This window comes from Xenopus tropicalis, chromosome 7, assembly GCF_000004195.4.
Source record: "Xenopus tropicalis strain Nigerian chromosome 7, UCB_Xtro_10.0, whole genome shotgun sequence".
In the NCBI taxonomy this organism is placed as follows: Eukaryota; Metazoa; Chordata; class Amphibia; order Anura; family Pipidae; genus Xenopus; species Xenopus tropicalis.
In genome coordinates, this window is record NC_030683.2 from 91342418 (window position 1) to 91363899 (window position 21482).

The 21482-nt window shown below is 38.7% G+C and overlaps 1 long non-coding RNA gene across 1 annotated transcript; it reads right to left on the reverse strand.

Annotated features, from left to right (window-relative positions):
* Positions 1-18727: 18727 nt before the first annotated feature.
* On the reverse strand, positions 18728-21258 carry LOC105947895. Its single transcript, XR_001171315.2, has 2 exons — positions 21017-21258; positions 18728-18956 (listed from the first exon to the last, which is right to left on the reverse strand). It is a non-coding gene; the product is annotated as an uncharacterized LOC105947895 (long non-coding RNA).
* Between the last annotated feature and the right edge of the window lie 224 nt (positions 21259-21482).

The window sequence follows — 21482 nt, forward strand, 5'->3', positions numbered from 1 at the left end:
ATCAAAAAGACTTGTATCAGTTCATTTATAAACATAGAAAATACAACAGTGTGGCTGCTTCTAAACCTAATGGCATTACAATAGTGGGATAAAACCACATGGTAGTCAAGTCATGGTGGGGCGAGTTATGCCCCTTACATTCAGTGAACAAGTCTTACCTATGAGATACTCCCTAAAAGTTAAATACAACTTACACAGCTTTCTCTAGTTGAAAGGGGCACTTTGCCAAATATTTACCTCCAGCACAATAGTCCATTGCTAAGAAAAGGTGATGCTCAGTCTGAAACGAGGCGAATAAGCCAACAAGGAAAGGGTTTTGCTCTCTTGTTGCCAGTTCAAGGATATTATGCTCATTCCCATATTACCATCTATAAGCATCCCAAGCTGAAAATATGCCTTCCTTTTCTAAAGCCTTAATGGCGACTCTTTCTTTAGAATGCTTGTGTTTTGCAAAGTATACCTTGAGTTATAGAAGCAGAATGAATAAAGTCCTACATGGTCATATAGGTCAATCTTATTGAAGTACTGAACTACTCACCTTTGCACAGGCTCCTTGAGTTAATAAAGACTTAAGGTCATAGTTCTCAATAGCTCTGTTGAACACAATTCAAAGGGAAAAAAAAACACAATTCAAAAAAATTGCAAAAAAATTCATGCAACTTTTTTCCATGGCTTTTATGACGTTTTTTTTTATTCTCAAGCAGTAGCATACATACAATGTACAAACATGTAACATTGTTCCAGTCAGTTTCAATGTGGCTAAAAATCTCGACTTAAAATAAACTGGAAAAAAATAAAAACTAAAGTTGCATGTAATCTTCAGAGACAATTCCCATTGGCTTCTATAAAAACTCACGACAGCTTTTACTTGCTGAGTCTTTTTCAGTGGAAGTATATTTGTAATTAGATATTTGTTTTTACCAACGCAACACAATATTGAATATTAATAAATTTGCCATTCCCTGGCCCCTTGTTTTTAGTTAGATTATTAGTATATCAGTATTTTATTTAAGTACATACATAATTCTTTCAGACAATATTTTTCATAGGCAGCCACCCTTTGTCTCGGATTCCATCACTTGTATTTTAATGCATAAGAACACCATTAAAAGTGCCAACAATGTATGTTTCACAAAATTCTAGCCTAATTTTGAGTTTAGCCAATACACTGGTTGCATGGAACAGTTTTGGTACAGTGCATACAGTATAAGTTGCAGAACATGCTATTTTGAGTTGGAATTGCATCACCTCTGATGAGTGCCGTTATAATGGCATTAGCGTCAAGTTCTCTTGAGGCATGTCAGTTGCAGCTATTGCTGAAATCCACTAAGGTAACCCCAAGTTCAGAGTGGCTGTAGCTCCAAGTTTCCCTTGCGCCATTGTATGCATTTGCACATAATTCATCAGAGCAGCCTGGGTGGTTACTTATTCATTCGCCACAATTTGCAAAGGAACAAGTAGATGCAAGTACATTCCCGAATAGCATCAATGTGCACTCTGCGCTCTGTGTGTTCTGATAACCTTCGACTACCCCCATAAATTCAACACTGTCTGCCTGTCAGGCAAGCAGGAGGAAAGCACACAGGTGTCACACTCCCTACCTATCCACAAACTAGAGTTGCAGAGCAAGCAGACTACAACGGGTCTGGCCTGCATTCCCTGATGCTGAGCTGTGCACCTCATGTTTCATTTTTTATCCAACGCAAGGTTATTCCCCTAAACAAAAGTGCTCCATGAATAAACACCAGGGGGGATGCTCCTGCACTTCTGACAGAGGCAATAGTAAAAGACCCATATGTTTTTTTCTTTCTGGGGACAGTTTATTAGGTTTCTATCTATCAGCAGTACAGGAATGTCTCCAGCAGCCAAGATTTGGAATATATTTGTGTACATCTGCTGCAAAATGTGTTGTTATCACAGCTGCTACAGAAAGCAAAGGTACTCAAAAGTGCTTTTAAGAAATTTACAGCAGTTATAGTGCTTATCAATTTGTAGTTAAGGTAGCCTAAAAACCATAGCCTAAAAACCAAGCTTAAATAAAAGTTTTTCACCCCTGCCTTAATGAATCTTTTACATTCTTGGTGGTTTTACTGTTTTTTTTCCACCAATCCTGCTGTGGTTTGTGGCTGTTTTCAATGTTCTTAATAATTTTAATCTCTACTTAAATATACATGTGTAGTTATGGATCAGGTGTCTAATCAGTAATATAGCTACTGCACTAGATAAAGATAATGGAAACCTATTGGGCGAGCTACACATGTATGGGGACCTAAATATTTAGATGTCTGACAGTTGGACAGGAATACCAACACCTTTTTAAGGACTACCAGGTACAATGTTGGTTGGTTCCACTGCCCAAACTTCTAGACCTGAATTACTTAGGTGTCCTAAAAATCACGGTGCCCCCCACACTTTCCTTTGAAAGTGGGCTTTAACCCTATTTCCTCAGTATTTCCTAGTAGGTTGGGCCATGAATCACATCCACATGTTTTTTTTTGCTTGTTTTTTTTAATGCATCTAGTGTTAATAATTGAATTATAGGCAACAGGCAATTTTTTTATTATATTTTATATGTGGCTCCTGACTATTTAAAAAGGCAACATACTATAGTTACCCATATCTTACATACTGTATGGCATGTAAGATGTATTCAGCATGATGTCGGCTGAGCACTTGAATGAAGAGCCACCGATTTGAGCTTTAATCAATAGAGGGAATGTGAATTATTTTACAGAAGATGCATACATACAAACATTTCTGAGCTTCCTGGTATATTCCCTGGAATGGGGGCCCAACTGAATATAAAATGCCCACACATTACCTATGGGTTTCTGTTGTGCATCACTGCTATCTCGCATATACCACTGTCACAATGTTCCTTTATATAGAACAGTGCTGTCCAACTTCTGTTGTACCGAGGGCCGGAATTTTTCCGACCTACAGTGGTGTGAAAAACTATTTGCCCCCTTCCTGATTTCTTATTCTTTTGCATGTTTTTCACACAAAATGTTTCTGATCATCAAACACATTTAACTATTAGTCAAAGATAACACAAGTAAACACAAAATGCAGTTTTTAAATGAGGGTTTTTATTATTTAGGGAGAAAAAAAATCCAAACCTACATGGCCCTGTGTGAAAAAGTAATTGCCCCCTGAACCTAATAACTGGTTGGGCCACCCTTAGCAGCAATAACTGCAATCAAGCGTTTGCGATAACTTGCAACGAGTCTTTTACAGCGCTCTGGAGGAATTTTGGCCCACTCATCTTTGCAGAATTGTTGTAATTCAGCTTTATTTGAGGGTTTTCTAGCCACAACATCTCAATAGGATTCAGGTCAGGACTTTGACTAGGTCACTCCAAAGTCTTCATTTTGTTTTTCTTCAGCCATTCAGAGGTGGATTTGCTGATGTGTTTTGGGTCATTGTCCTGCTGCAGCACCCAAGATCGCTTCAGCTTGAGTTGATGAACAGATGGCCGGACATTCTCCTTCAGGATTTTTTGGTAGACAGTAGAATTCATGGTTCCATCTATCACAGCAAGCCTTCCAGGTCCTGAAGCAGCAAAACAACCCCAGACCATCACACTACCACCACCATATTTTACTGTTGGTATGATGTTCTTTTTCTGAAATGCTGTGTTACTTTTACGCCAGATGTAACGGGACACGCACCTTCCAAAAAGTTCAACTTTTGTCTTGTCGGTCCGCAAGGTATTTTCTCAAAAGTCTTGGCAATCATTGAGATGTTTTTTAGCAAAATTGAGACAAGCCATAATGTTCTTTTTGCTTAAAAGTGGTTTGCGCCTTGGAAATCTGCCATGCAGGCCGTTTTTGCCCAGTCTCTTTCTTATGGTGGAGTCGTGAACACTGACCTTAATTGAGGCAAGTGAGGCCTGCAGTTCTTTAGATGTTGTCCTGGGGTCTTTTGTGGCCTCTCGGATGAGTTGTCTCTGCGCTCTTGGGGTAATTTTGGTCGGCCGGCCACTCCTGGGAAGGTTCACCACTGTTCCATGTTTTTGCCATTTGGGGATAATGGCTCTCACTGTGGTTCGCTGGAGTCCCAAAGCTTTAGAAATGGCTTTATAACCTTTACCAGACTGATAGATCTCAATTACTTTTGTTCTCATTTGTTCCTGAATTTCTTTGGATCTTGGCATGATGTCTAGCTTTTGAGGTGCTTTTGGTCTACTTCTCTGTGTCAGGTAGCTCCTATTTAAGTGATTTCTTGATTGAAATAGGTGTGGCAGTAATCAGGCCTGGGGGTGACAACAGAAATTGATATTGAAATTGAAAATTGAAATTGATAAACCACAGTTAAGTTATTTTTTAACAAGGGGGGCAATCACTTTTTCACACAGGGCCATGTAGATTTGGAGTTTTTTTTCTCCCTTAATAACGTAAACCTTCATTTAAAAACTGCATTTTGTGTTCAATTATGTTATCTTTGACTAATAGTTAACGGTTTTTGATGAGCAGAAACATTTAAGTGTGACAAACATGCAAAAGAATAAGAAATCAGGAAGGGGGCAAATAGTTTTTCACACCACTGTACGTGGTGGAGGGCCGATAATGGAAGCCAGTTTTGACCACTCCCCTTTTTGAAACCGCACCCACTTGAAACTACACCAATGTTATCACATGACCATACCCATATTAATGGTTATAGTACAGCAAAAACCTGCCATACTCTGCCTGCCCTACCCTGCCTGCGTGTGCCATACTCTGCCTTCCCTACCCTGCCTGTGTGTGCCCTACTCTGCCTGCCCTACCCTGCCTGTGTGTGCCACACTCTGCCTGCCCTACCCTACCTGTGTGTGCCATACTCTGCCTTCCCTACCCTGCCTGCGTGTGCCATACTTTCACTGTGTTTGCCATTCTTGGCTGGTTTGTGCCATACTTGGCCTGTGTGTGCCATACTCTGCCTTCCCTACCATGCCTGTGTGTGCTATACTCTGCTTGCCCTATGATGCCTGTGTGTATGGCACACACAGGCAGCCTACAGTGACACAATGCTGGCACTGCTCCTACAGTCTGCACAATAACTATATATTAAAAAACTTTTTAATTGCAGTACCACCTCAGTATATGTTCTTTTCGTAGTGTGCATGGATTATTTGTGGGTTTCTACTGCTCCTGAGGTGTGAACAGGGGAACAATATGGGTGATTACAGCCTGAGCCTGAGGTGTGAACACTGCAGGGGTAGAACAATGCAGAGATTAAAAGGTGTGAACAACACAGGGGATTACATGTTTAAACAATACAGGGGGATTACAGCCTGAATCTGAGGTGAGAACCATGCAGGGGGGGCAGTTAATCTCAGTACTGATACCATTTAAAGCTTACACAAGAATAAGCCATCAAAGCAGCCAGACAGGTGGGGGGCCACACAGAGGGGGGTCGCGGGCCGCCAGTTGGACAGCACTGATATAGAAGATAAACACACAGCCCTATTGCCATCACTACCTCACAAATAGCTGCAGTCATGACTACTTATATTTACCTCTGTATGTGTAAAATTACCCATCTACCTGTAAGCGCCTCTGGTCAAGGACCATTACTTCATTTTACCTCTTACTTTTGACATTTATTATACTGTTCCCTGTATAGAGCCCTGTGATTTATGCCTGCACTGAAATTGGTGGTCATTACAGAACTTTCAGCATCTAGTGCACTTAGTTCTTGCATCTAAATACAGGGAATAAGAAAAACAGGAAAGCTACAATGGAATGCCACCTCATGCACCATCACCTGTAATCTCACTTAAGTAGAGCAAAAAATAGGCACAACGAGTGTAATGCAAGCGGGGCTAAGCCCCTGCGTGTTTATTCAAAAAATAGCAGCAATAGCTTGGGCTGTGCGCCGAGTAAGAATTGTTGGAGGAGGTAAGGGTGTGTTGGGTGAACTTCCTTTGTTATCTCACTTAAGTAGACCACAAAGACATGCAAAACCCAAGGCTGCAAACTGGGTATGAAAAGTAGTTTGTGGACCCTACTTTCTCCTCTGTTTTGCTTCCAGCCTTTTCTTTGTTGATTTCATAATAAAGCAAATAAGCATAATTCAGAAAATAGATAGAACAAAATAAGCAATCGGCTAATTATGCCATTTTGCACAGATAAATACTGTATATTACATGGTTCTTTCACAACTAAGAATATATAATACCTGCAATACATCAAAACTGGCAGGGGCAAAGAGAAAACATGTACTGCAATACATTATTTACCCAATACAGAAGGATTCTTACTATAGAAGTAACCAGTGATGAATCAATATTGACATTTGCAGAAGAGAGCACACTAAGGATGGGCGCGTAGTGCCAAAACACCTTAGTCATAGAGCATGCACAGAGAATATTATATTATCTGATCATGTTTTAGGTCTAAAAGTCCAAAAGTCCCACCAGTTAAATCCACCAGTAACAAACATGTTATATAGAAGTGACATGCAAACATTTTCTAACCAATAGCAATTGAAGCATAAACCAACAAGCGTTACAGTACTAAACAGAAATGCTAAAATAGAACAGATGTATCAGAAAACATGTCAAAATGTATAGGTATCTCATAGGCACTTATAACAAAGAGAAATAATAAATTGTAGAAAATATGTTTCAAAGTATAGTATAATATGTAAACAAACAATTTACTAGATATAATAGTTCATATGCAGCTGAGATTATAATGCTCAGAAATTTCCTGACGTAAGACAAGGTGAAGAGGTTTAAAGGCCACTGTCATGGGAGTAGTGAAAATGCATACTATGAAGTAATCTTTTCCTCTTCGCCATGATGGACAAGTCTTGGTTTGACAAATGCACACTACATGCCCTAATTTGTAATAATACCACCTTTTAATGTTTAGTGGAGTAGAAATAATGCAATGCAGCAGGGCCGGAACTAGGGGTAGGCAGAAGAGGCACCTGATGGAGGGAGCGCCAGACAGATACCTCTCCTGCCTACCCTTAGGGGCACATTTACAAAAGCACAAACGCTCGAGCGTTCATGCGAATGCTCCGAGTGTATTTTTGCAGGTTTTTTCGGGCGTCCGCACGACTTTTTCGTACAGCGCACTACTTTTTCGTACACTGCGCGACTTTTTCGTACACCGCACGACTTTTTCGGACGTTTGCACGAAAAAATCGGGAAAGGTTCTACCGCTGTTTACAATTGTTCGGTATGAAAATTTCGTGACTTTCGGATCGCCAATACGATATTATCGTGACTAATACGATTTTTTCATAAGCATTTTCGTGATATTTGCGATCTTCTGAAATTTTCGTTTCCAATACGATTTTTTCCCATTCGTGATTCGGATTCGTGGATTAGTAGATGTGCCCCCTAGTCTGTGTTCCCTTGTCATTGCCCCCGCCGCTTGTCATTGTGCACACAGGAAGGGGGGGGAAGGGTGCAGAGGCCAGGTGGCTGACGGAGATGCCTAGGGTGCCTGGTTGACTTGGACTATCAAAGACTATCTGTTAATTTGTAGCTACACAAGTACATGCTACAGCATAAATGTCCCTTTTTGTATAAGTCAGTGTTGTTTAAAGTATACTCATTAATAAATTGTTTTAGGTTAGTCCCTCCTAATTAAGATTGCCACCTGGACAGCATTTAATGGGCCTAGTTAAAATGAATGTAGATATGTAGGGAGCACTAATCACACTTAACTATGTGAATGGTGGTGCTGCTTCTGGACACACAATTTTGCTGCCTCGCAAAAATGAAACATTACATTAGGATTTAAAAGGCTGTTTCCAGAAAAGGTGGCAACCCTGCTGCTACTATAAAATTACAACTTCACTCCCCCTGAGGCATTTATATAATATAATAGTCTGGAATATAAAGAGCTGGAATGATTTTGCTGAAGTCACAGGAACTGGTCTCCATCATAACTACAAAACTCATCTGCTGCTAAGCACGTAATCCTAACCAGATGCACATTGTGTTGAAATTTAACGTATCATATCCATGAGGTACGTGGGTAATCAGAGCAGTGTTCTACCATTTGTACCCAAATTCCTGTTTTGGCACTGTTAAATTTTAACAGTATTCTAATGAACTCCGTGTTTTTATGTTATGTTTCTATGACTATCTCTGCTAGAGCTCAGTCTGACCAGGCCAGATGATCTAACCACTGACTGATCGTTCCCTGTGCACCTATTTTAGTATATCAATAGCCTTAAATTTTGAGATGTTAAAATCAGCTATTGAGAAACTTTGTTTTAAGGTCATAATCCAGATCAGCACTGCCCAACTACTTTGGTGGCATGGGCTGTTTGTTCAGAACATGTTTTAAGAGTCAGACCCATATTAAAAAAAAATATATAATCCAGATGTGTCCTTCAGACTGCCAGCTGGAAAGCTCTCGTCTAGATGATCAATGCTTAGTCTTACTAAATGGCAAAGTGTTAAAATATCAGCGCTTGTCAACTATGAAAATAATGAGATAATGGCTTACCTGTGATCATGCAGCAATGCCTAGGAAAAGTCTGTATGTAGCTCTTTAAGACTGGAGATTTGACAACATTTATTTACTCTGGCTGCAAAGATTTAATCTCATTAGCTTCGTATGAAAGGAATTCCCTTCGTTCTATTAGGATAATATTGCAAGCCAGTACAAAATCATTCCAGCCTCCAATGTTGCCAAACTCAACAAAGAATCGTTTTTAATTTATTTTATTCACCAGACACAACTAAGATGTACAACAGCAGATAGGTGTAAAGGGAGGACTGAAATAAGACAGAAATCAAGCAAAAAATAAATAAATAAATAAAGTTTGGTTACAAAAATGACTTTTTTCCCTTTCCAGCCTAAATATTGCTTTCTGCTGAATGAGTTCTGAGACCTCCCAGTGGAGAAAATATTTAACAAAAGGAGTGTGTCTCTCTTGGGATGAATTTAATGAGACGTTACATACAGCTATGTAGTAAGACATATTTCCATGTTTGGGTCGGAGATGGGGAATTCATATTCTAAGTCCTTGTATAATTAAAAAAACACAAAATGGGTTCATAACAGCACATAACTTTTCCCTCCTGGTTTTAAATAAGAACATATGTTTCTTTCCTCACTCAGTGCAAAAAAACCTGGAACTGAGGGCCAATTAACTCTGCTATTTTTACCCACCCTGATCCTTCCTGTAGCCATGGAGACTTATCATAACATTGGATCGCTGTCTGCATTGACATAACTGTTCCTTCCTGTGCTTCAGTCTGCTTTTCACATATATTTTTTTATATTACATCTGCTGAACTTACGTACGGGCCTCAAATACAGCAAATAAATCCAAGTCCTAAATTGGACACATAACACTTAAGCAGGACAATCCTACATCATGTCTGCTTATTAAAATGATAAATTAGAAGCTGTCAGTAAAAGGTCTCCTGCATCAGACAGTTCTATTCAGTAATAGAGTAGATCTGAAAAGAGCAGCATTTTCAGAACAGATTCTATCAACCTTTATTTTTAGGTGAAAACAGCTTTATTCTTTCCCAGGGATCCCATCAGCACTACTACAGCTTTGTGCTGTCTATAAAGCTATCATCCCTTGAAAATAATTCATTATTCTACATATATTACTTGGCCTTCAGTTATTTTAAAACTGTGTGGGGGAAATTAGAAAAAAAACTGCAACATTCTTCCCCTGTTTGTTACCTGTCTGGTTTTGAACTGAAAATGCTTTGGTTTAAAGCCTCCTCCCCCTTAAAAATCAGGCAAATATTAGTTGGCAGTGTAGGGTATAATGTCACAGCCATGCCCCGAATGTCCCCAGGGACCTCCCACAATATAACCAATCCCATTCCCAACTTCACAGTTTAGCCCCCTGACATCACCCCTCTGCCCAAATTTTTATGCCGGCAAAGGTGGCAACCCTACCAGTAACATATTAGTCTGGTGCAGTTTGAACAATGAAAGCAGTTGTCTGGTTGATACTACTTTATGGTTCCTTGGCTCCTATCATAAAATTGACCCTTGTATCTGAATGTGATTGGGACTTTAGATTGTAAGCTCCACAGGGAGAAATCAAATAAAGATGCACATGGTTTTGATATGTATGTCCTTGGCCTTAGCAGCTTCTTCTCTCTTCTCTTCTACTACTATTACACAAAATTCTTTGTAAATTGAACATTTTAAAATAGAATTGGAGCGTTTATCCTGCTTACTATAAATAAAAACAATTATATGCCATTATATGTCATTCTTATAGAATGTGAACAATTAAGGTTTATGTCAGACATGACTTTGATGAAGTGCCTTGTATTGTATCCAAGCAAAGGCAATGGGTAGCAACTGGCACTGTCTCCCTTAAATAGATACTTTGGCATCTCTGACAGATATTTACCAGTACAATATGCTTGTGTCCCATAGAATTTGCTTGGAAACAATCTGCGGAATTTTCTAGCTCCAACGTGACTTGGCAAAAGGCTTGGCAAAAATATCCACATATGATATAAGCCCAAAAGTGTTGGCTGTCTGAGGCTGCGGAATAAAAAACTGCACATTACTTCAAGTTCCTCCAGTTTAAGTTTATTTTATGTTGATGTTGCCCTGTATGGAACACTGCTACTGGCAAGCTTACATGTTCATGTTTGTTATGCCTCTGCGCTTGAGTATATGTGCTGTTTGCTTCTGGTGCAGAGCAAAATAACCTTTAAAAGAAAACTCTTAACAAGCCATATTTGCCCAAGCTGACTGTCAGGACTCACTGAGATCTGAACACTGGTCTGTGCAGTGCTTTACCTGGTTATCATGTATCACTTAAGTTTGGGTTACTTCTGTTATTCTCACAGTCTCTTCCTCCAGTCTCATTAAAGGAACAGTAACACCAAAAAATTAAAGAGCTTTAAAGTAATAAAAATACAATGCACTGTTGCCCTGCACTGGTAAAACTGGTGTGTTTGCTACAGTAACACTACTATAATTTATATAATAAGCTGCTGTGTAGCCACGGGGGCAGCCATTCAAGCTGGAAAAAAGGAGAAAAGGCACAGGTTACATAGCAGATAACAGATAAGTTCTGTAGAGTACAATAGTGTTTTATCTGTTATCTGCTATATGCCTGTGCCTTTTCTCCTTTGAATGGCTGCCTCCATGGCTACATAGCAGCTTATTTATATAAATTATAGTAGACTTTCTGAAGTAAACACACAACTTTTACCAGTGCAGGGCAGCAGCACATTATATTTTAGTTACTTTTATACACTTTCATTTTTTGGTGTTACTGTTCCTTTAAGGCCAGGTTGCTGTAACCACATTATTCAGGGTCTATGAAATCCAGTCCTTTCCTGCCATCCATTGTTGGATAATTGAATTTACCGTATATACTCAAGTATAAGCCGATCCGAATATAAGCCAAGGTACCTAATTTTACCTAAGAAAACTGGAAAAACGTATTGACTCAAGTATAAGCCTAGGGTGGGTGGGAAATGAGGCAACAGTGGGGTATATGTTTTTAAATATTTATTTCAAATAAAAACTGTAAACTAGCTCTGTAAGTGGAGGGTCAACAAAAACAATTGTTTTATCAACAATTATACCTTAAGAGTACTCAGCAACCAAGCTAAAACACAAAGAGTTAAAATAGTATATTAAGTATATTGAGAATAGTAGATTAAGATGAATTTGTGAGCGGGCCTGGGCACTGGAGAGTCTGGTTGCGAGTGGCCTAATTTGCACACAAAGGACAGAGGGTGCTAGTGTGGAGGGACACATGGCACCCGACTCGAGTATAAGCCGAGGGTGACTTTTTGAGTACATTTTGGGTGCTGAAAAACTAGGCTTATACTCGAGTATATACAGTTTTGTGATGTTGATCCTGTACCTGCCCGGTCCTGTACCTGCATTCCTGCTTAGCCTGTATGTCCTCGACTGTCTGATTTCTTGGTTTGACCTCAGCCTGCTCCATGAACTTACTCTTGTTTGCCACCTGCCCTGAACCCTTGCCTACCCAAAGACTTGTTATTGTATATCATCTGCCTTAAAGTGTGGTTCATCTTTAAGTTAACTTTGTGTACAGGTATGGGATCCCTTATCCGAAAAAGCTCCAAATTACGGAAAGTCTGTCTCCCATAGACTCCATTTTAATCAAATAATTCAGAATTTTAAAACTGATTTCCTTTTTCTCTGTAGAAATAACACAGTATCTTGTAATTGATCCCAACTAAGATATAATTAATCCTTATTGGATGCAAAACAATCCTTTGGCTTTAATTAATGTTTTATTGATTTTTTAGTAGACTTAAGGTATGAAGATCCAAATTACGGAAAGACCCTTTTTCCGGAATACCCTCGGTCTCGCGCATTCTGGATAACGGGTCCTATGCCTGTATTTGAATTATTTGGTTTCCTTTTCCCACTTTTTTTCATCTTTCAAATGGGGGTCACTGACTCCGGCAGCAAAAAAATGATTGATATTTGAGGCTACAATTTTATAGTTATTGCTACTTGGCTTGCTGTTCAGGCCCACTCCTACTTATATTCCAGTATCTTGTTCAAATGACTGCCAGGTTACTAGGATAATTTGGGCCCTAGCAACCAGAAAACCTGAAAAAGTTGCAGCTTTTCCAAGGTTTATTGTGTGACGAAACTGCAACAATTGTGAATCTGAAAAAATTCCAACTAAAACCTGTCAAGATCATGTAGCAGTCAATGGCTGATGTCCCTTCTACAAATCTTTATTTTCTTCATGGTTTTAGAGGTTTTGGGGTTTTTTGATTGTGGCTTTTGTGCAACAATACAAAAAAGTTGTGGTTATCGTATGACAAGTAGAAAAAGTTGTGGCTTTCACAACTTTTCCACGGCTTTTTTTTGTTCATGTTCAGTTGTTCAGTTTAGATCTTTAAATAAATGACTTCCACTCATGGAAATTAGCTTTTTTTGTGGTTTTAAACACATATAATAGTAAATGCCTCCTTAAGTTAATTTTAAGGTAACCAACCCCTTTAACTAGTGGGTTGGTATCAGACTTGCTACTTCATTGAACCTTTGCTCTCTATCTGTTGTTGCTCACTTTTCCGTTGTTAAATCACATTTGCTTCACAGTAACATGGCTTCCCCTTTTCATCAAGCCAACAACATATGATGTGGGTTACACAGCACATAGACTGCTACCTGCCAGCCACACCCCTGAGATACCCCCTGACACTCACATTTACTTTGGTAGATGTCTGGCTAAAGCTATTGTTCTTGTCCAATCTGATACTGATGCATACCACCTGCCCTGATACCTGGTCCAGGATTTGGTCTACTGTGTTTGCTACCTGCCCTGATCTTTCATCTTGGATCTTGATTTACAACAATGGCCACCTGCCTAGAGTAGATACTTGCCATTGTAGTTTTGAGCACACAGCCCTCTGCTCTCTTATTTCTGTTCTCAAAATGGGGTTGGGTCTTTGTAGGTGCCAATGCAGAAAACCCAAGTTTCCAAAAAGCTATTGGTGAACACTCGCACCTGTGAACCTCTCTGACATTTGCACAGTGTGCTTCTTCCCTGGGTCAGAGATTTATAATTTACGCTAATCCTATAATGATGTCGGGCTGGCAGATAACCGAACTTCCTTCAAGCTCTCTTGCTTCGGCATCAAAAGGATTTTCTCTTTTGAATAAGAAAATATTTTAGGGGTCATTTACATGTGCACCTCTTTCCCGTTCTCTGCCCCCCTTATGAATGCAGGACTGCTGAATAGGGGCAGCACTGCATTCATGGGAGCACATGGATTCCTTCACTCCGAAATAGCAGTTTGTATAGAGAAGTAGGCAGGGTGCAAAATGCAAAAAAAAATAAAAAAAAAATGTCAGATTGCACCCACAGTTTGCACTTTGCACCATGTTTTCAAGATTGTGAATCACCCCCTTTTGTCTCCTAACTTTTCACCTCCTTGTATGTTAAGGGAATGACAAATGAAACAAGTAAAGTCCTGGTGTAGAATATTTATATATTTTAAACAGAAAATAAGTCAGGCTTGTTAACTTGTTTTAAACGTGCTTTCAGTCAGATTAGACACAAATCTAAACTACATGTGCGCATTAATGCGAAATATAAAGCAAAGGGTCCATTGTGAAAGTGGAATGGAAAATAATAGCTCAGACTTGTGTTGTTGGGAAGCACTTTTATTAGTGTTTTACAACAAAACCACTTAAGGGGGTATCCTATTATCAGCCAAAGCATGTATGGCAACATCATCTTCATTACAGGTTCCAAGGGATTTCAGGGGCATATGCTTAATGCAGCTGAAACACAAGCAACATATGCCCCAGATGTGCCTGTGGGGCCTCAGCTAAAGTGTTGCAACATTAAGTAATACAGAGTAAAACATTACTGCATACAGAATTTAGATGGGTAGCAGATAATGCCTGTTATTAAGAAATATCTCTTAACATACACCTATATCTATTACTCTTTATATTTATCTATATATCTATATGTGTATAATTAGAAACATAATGAATTATGTTGTACCAGGAAAATGTTATAATGTGTTGTGCAAGAGACTAGGGTATTTTTTTGGAAAATGTTATCGTAGGTTTGTCTCCTTCAACAGAAGAATATTAAGGTTTTTGCTTCTATTCTTGACAAAATATACATAGAAATTCTAGTAACAACATAACAACTCTACGTAATTAATAAAAACATAATAATAACGACCAGTTATGAGCTTAGTTTAGAGTAAAAAAGTTCAAAGTTCTTTTGTGAAAAGAGGTAGCTGAATCATAGCAAACTGAGGAAGTGAACTTTAAAAGAATATAAATGAAGAACTAACACAAAATGCATCTAAATATGCATTTTAAATGTGATAGAAATATATGTATTTTTGCTCTTGTGCCAGTGATCAGATGACTAGTGTAAGGAAGAATCACACTACACTGGGTGGTGGTCTCTCACTTAAAGGAGAACTAAAGCTTCACAAGTAGTAGGCTAGAAATGCTGTCCACTGTGTTTTGGGCTTCTGTACCAGCCCAAGGCAACCACAGCCCTTTAGCAGGGAAGATCTGTGCCCCCAAAGATGCCCCAGTAGCTCCCCATCTTCTTTTCTGCTGATTCCCTGCACATGCTCTGTGCTACTGTCAGTTACTGAGCTTAGGGACCCACAGTCACAATATACAGTATATATACAATATAACAATCACAATATACCATATATGTAGAATATAAATGTGACAACATAAGCCTAGTAATTACATTACATGGCTCAGAAACCCAGTGCAGTTTGCATTAGCATTATATTATTAGCCCTGTAGCATCAGATTCTATAATCTGACTTATAAAGGTCCCCTAAGCTCTCAGCAGCAGCCCAAAGCACACTGAGCATGTGCAGTGCCACTGGCACTCCTAACAAATTCCAAGATAGTGTGCCAAACTCTGAAAGCCTGGATCATTACTGTTATAGAGATTGTGAAACTTTAGTCTAGGGCAGTAAATTCAGTTTATGAAATACAACATTTTTTACCCCATATTGTATTTCAATATTTCTCCTTTAAGCAATAACCCTAAGATGGGGTAGGGACAGTACAAGACCTTGTAAACTGTGGACACTACAGAACAAACAGCAATAATGTTCCACAAGATTTTTAAATACAAGTCCCCAAGTCACTAGAGCAGAGCCCACGGGCCAAAACCAGCAAGTAGGGGCACCCCGAAGACAAATTTGTGGAATTTGTGGGTGTGTGCTTAGCTGCTGTGTGGGATATTTCTGGAAATATGGAAAGGTAAGCTATGAACATGAGTTTCCATGTACCTGACCTTCTTATAAGCTAAGTGGGCTTAACTGAAGTTTATACCGAACCACAGGGGCCTAAAGTAAGAAAATCTGAAAAGTTAAGCTCTACAGCAAATCAGTTTGCAGATATATATACCTTGTGTCTGTGCGAAATGCTTCATGACACAGTCATTATTATATTATTCAAGTATTATTATTCAAGCCTTCCTATTGTGTGGGAAAGTACAAGAATAAAGAGCTGTAAGAGGCAAGTAGACTGGACAATGCATGCATATTTAGGGGTATTGCATTGTTATATACTTTTATAGATTATGTTCTAAATATAATCATTATTTTTCTTCTATTCCTTGTGAATGGTTACGAATTATAGAATCATAAAGTGCTCAAGTCCCAGGCTTTGTTCAGCAGCTACATTCTGTACATTTAAAGTGGCACTAACATAATACACATATGTTTGTATATTACACATTTCTCTATATGCTAACAGAATTAGGACACAGTTATGTGACCTGTTATCCAGAATGCTTGGGACCTTGAGCTTTCCAGATAAGGGGTCTTTCCATAATTTGGATCACTGTACCTTAACTTTACTAAAAATTTACTTAATTATTAAATAAACCCAATAGGATCGTTTTGCCTCCAATAAGGATTAACTAATTCCTAGCTGGGATCAAGCACAAGGGAATGCTTTATTATTACAGAGAAAAAGGATATTATTTTTAAAGAATGAAATTATTCAATTAAAATAGAGTCTATGGGAGATGGCCTTCCTTTAATTCAGATATGGATAACAAGTTTCCAGATAACAGATCCCAAACCTGTATATTATATTTTGTATGGTACAGGTATAGGACCTGTTATCCAGAATGCTCAGGACCTGGGGTTTTCCGGATAAGGGATTTTTCCGTAATTTGGATCTCCATAACTTAAGTCTGCTAAAAATCATTTAAATATGAAATAACCCCAGTAGGCTTGTTTTGCCTCCAGTAAGGATTAATTATATCTTAGTTGGGATCAAGTACAAGGTACTGTTTTATTATTACAGAGAAAAAGGAAACCATTTTTAAAAATTAGAATTATTTGCTTATAATGGAGTCTATGGGAGATGGCATTTCCGTAATTCGGAACTTTCTGGATAGTGGGTTTCCGGAAAAGGGATCCCATACCTGTACTATTTTCTGCTCAGACTTGGGGAAGCTTTGCTATTTTCATTGTTGACTTCCTGACTTTTTTCATCATCATTTATGATAATAGTACATGTGCTATAGAACTCTTTTACTCAGATTGGTAGATTATACAAAGTGCTCTTCAGTGTGAGTAACTTTTATTTAATGGTTGCCTCAAAATAACAAGACAGCCCTTCTTGTGTGGTCATTTCTAAACAATAGGCATATGTGGTCTTAAACAATTTTGTATCTAGTCTATTTATACTGCTGAGTATTGATCAACAAACAGTGCCGGAGACTTCCCGTGAGATGATAAGAATAGCTCCTACAAATATTTGTAGGAAAATTTAGCAGATCAAACCAAAATATGTGTTTACACTGCTCTGAAAAAGTTACATTATTTCCACAGGTCTTCAACTGTAAAGCAAACATATAAATAATATTGGACAGAACCCGAATTGAAAGTAAACATTTTCAAAAGAAGGAACTGTTCACATGGCTGCCCCTGTTACCTGAATGTGTCAGCTCCTCATGTGCACAGAGCGGATGCGTCTTCCATATTTTTGGCCTGCTGTAATACTGCTTAAAGGGGATCTCCAACCCTAATTTTATTACATAATGAAAGAACATTTAGCCGGAACACTCTTGCAATTTTACATAAAATTGGTTGGATGTATAGTTCCTTTTTAAATGGTAATCAAAAAACAAGAAAATAGTAATTTTGTGTTTGGCTTTAATGTTTACATCGCTCAAACTTTGTTCTTTTAGGGAAAGTTTTTTTTGTCATAATTTTTCTGCCACAAAAAATACTCTGACCCTTAGTACAAACCGGAAGATCCACAGGAATAATGCAGGGAACAGGAACCAAGCAGGGACAACTATAAGCTTAAAAGGGATGTTCACCAATTTGTAATTGGTCTTCCTTTTGTATTATTTGTAGTAGACTTAAGACACTGATCCCCAACCAGTGGCTCGTGATCAACATGTTGCTCCCCAACCCTTTGGATGTTGCTCCCAGTGGCCTCAAAGTAGGTGAATTTCTGGTTAGGAGGCAAGCCAATTATAGCTCTCACTGGCACCTCCAGGAACTTTTTTCATACTTGTGTTGCTCTCCAAAACTTTTTCTATTTGAATGTGGCTCACATATAAAAGGTTGGGGATCCCTGACTTAAGGTATAGAGATCCAAATTATGGAAAGTCCTCTTATCAAACAAAGTCCCAAGCATTCTGGATAGCAGATCCCATACCTGTACTAGTATGGATATTTTGCATCGATGTTGATGTGATTCAGTTGATCAGATTGTCATTCTGTAATTTTTGAATTATTTAGAATATCTACAGCAGATCTAGAATCAATGCAATAAAGCAAGGCAGGCAAGAATCTAGAAATAGTCGCATGAGTACCAGCGAGCAGATTCCTCAGTGCAACCATATGAAGTGATAATAACTTTTTAAGAAATAAAGTAAAACTTTTTTCCAGAACTGCACAGGTTTATATAACTATAATCATACAATTTTTATGTTTGTACAACTGTGTTTGTAATCTAGTTGTATTATGATGGAGTTTTTATACATTACAAATACTTTGCTGAGAGCGCAGTGCATTTGCACTGTGGATAATTAAATGAGTTTACATTTTACACAAGGATGTTTATCCTGTCTTGCGCTAGTGGTTTATCCCAACTTGCGCTAGTGGGCCAGCAGTATAATGTGGCTTGTGATTCTGACACCAGCTGCCTGTACTTAACTTTATTTTTTTCACCAGATAACACCAGTTGCCCAATCGAACCACTGGGGCCTATGAAGTCTGTCTTGATGTAGAAGTGGGTAAAGAACAGTGACATAATCAGGATAACATCTCATTTTATTGATGATCTGCTTGGCGTAGTCATAATTTACTCATGATTCACACAAATGTTAAGAAAACCCATCGTTTGCTTGTCCCTGGTGGCTGGAAGACTGCAGATCAACTCCCTGGTCCAGGTGCAGTGATAAAATGCTTGCACTTTATTAAAAATGTAGTGGGAAATTCGGCTTTAATTCTCTTCTTGGGAGAATCTGAATACACTCACCACCTGAAAGTAATTACATTGCACATTTATCACGACAATTTTACAATGTTAGCTTTATTATCATATAAAGTGGTTGGGACATTCTGAACTACAGCCAAAATACATAGTAATAATTGCTCTTGGTCATAAGCTTGAAGACGTATGATGATACAATACACTCCAAAAAACTGAAGTTCGAGAAGCAATTATTAACAAACAACTGTACAAAGGAAACTTTTTTGGCTCTTAATGTTTTTGGTGGTGTAAAGTCTTATACATGGTAACCAAAGTTGTTCTTCATAATATAATAAGAGGATGAGGTATGTGTTCATTTGTGTTCTATGCTACAGAACATTACATAGTTACATAGTTAAGGTGAGTTGATAAAAAGACCAAGGTCCATCAAGTTCAACCCACACACAAACCTATACTGACCTATCTATACACTCACATACAGACCCATACTGACCTATCTATATACTCACATACAGACCCATACTGACCTATCTATACACTCACATACAGACCCACACTGACCTATCTATCCACTCACATACAGACCCATACTGACCTATCTATCCACTCACATACAGACCCATACTGACCTATCTATACACTCACATACATAAACCCATACTGACCTATCTATCCACTCACATACAGACCCATACTGACCTATCTATACACTCACATACAGACCCATACTGACCTATCTATACACTCACATACAGACCCATACTGACCTATCTATACACTCACATACAGACCCATACTGACCTATCTATATACTCACATACATAAACCCATACTGACCTATCTATATACTCACATACAGACCCATACTGACCTATCTATACACTCACATACAGACCCATACTGACCTATCTATACACTCACATACAGACCCATACTGACCTATCTATATACTCACATACATAAACCCATACTGACCTATCTATATACTCACATACAGACCCATACTGACCTATCTATACACTCACATACAGACCCATACTGACCTATCTATACACTCACATACAGACCCATACTGACCTATCTATACACTCACATACAGACCCATACTGACCTATCTATACACTCACATACAGACCCATACTGACCTATCTATACACTCACATACAGACCCATACTGACCTATCTATACACTCACACACAGACCCGTACTGACCTATCTATACACTCACATACAGACCCATACTGACCTATCTATCCACTCACATACAGACCCATACTGACCTATCTATACACTCACATACAGACCCATACTGACCTATCTATATACTCACATACATAAACCCATACTGACCTATCTATATACTCACATACATAAACCCATACTGACCTATCTATACACTCACATACATAAACCCATACTGACCTATCTATCCACTCACATACAGACCCATACTGACCTATCTATACACTCACATACAGACCCGTACTGACCTATCTATACACTCATATACAGACCCATACTGACCTATCTATACACTCACATACAGACCCATACTGACCTATCTATACACTCACATACAGACCCATACTGACCTATCTATCCACTCACATACAGACCCATACTGACCTATCTATCCACTCACATACATAAACCCATACTGACCTATCTATCCACTCACATACAGACCCATACTGACCTATCTATACACTCACATACAGACCCGTACTGACCTATCTATACACTCATATACAGACCCATACTGACCTATCTATACACTCACATACAGACCCATACTGACCTATCTATACATTCACATACAGACCCATACTGACCTATCTATCCACTCACATACAGACCCATACTGACCTATCTATCCACTCACATACATAAACCCATACTGACCTATCTATACACTCACATACAGACCCATACTGACCTATCTATCCACTCACATACAGACCCATACTGACCTATCTATCCACTCACATACAGACCCATACTTACCTATCTATACACTCACATACAGACCCATACTGACCTATCTATACACTCACATACAGACCCATACTGACCTATCTATACACTCACATACATACACTATACATACCAACATCAATACTTGTTGAAGAAATCATCCAAGCCCCGTTTTCTGTGTTGTGATTTTATACCCAGCACATATTCCAGACCTTTCCAAGGTTTGTATCACCATGGGAGCAAGGTTGTACACAGTGATGGTACGGTGCCTCTGTTGCTGGTGCTAAGCTCCTGTTTTCCAAACATAGAAAAGAAGATGAAACTGAGCGTCGGACAGCACGCCCAATGTCCTATATACTCTTAAAGCCAGTGCAGTGTATATGTCTGCTGGAAATATTTGTTACACCCTTGGCTCACATAACAACAAAGGGTTGGCACTTCATTATGCATTTCATTTAGAGCTACCCACAATAAACGACTCACCTTATATAGAGTACAAACAAGAAGCTTCCAGATCATTATAAGGAACTTTTATTATTGTACATATTGTTATACTGCATTTTCAGAAACTAACTACATACACACCTTTCCCTTCAACT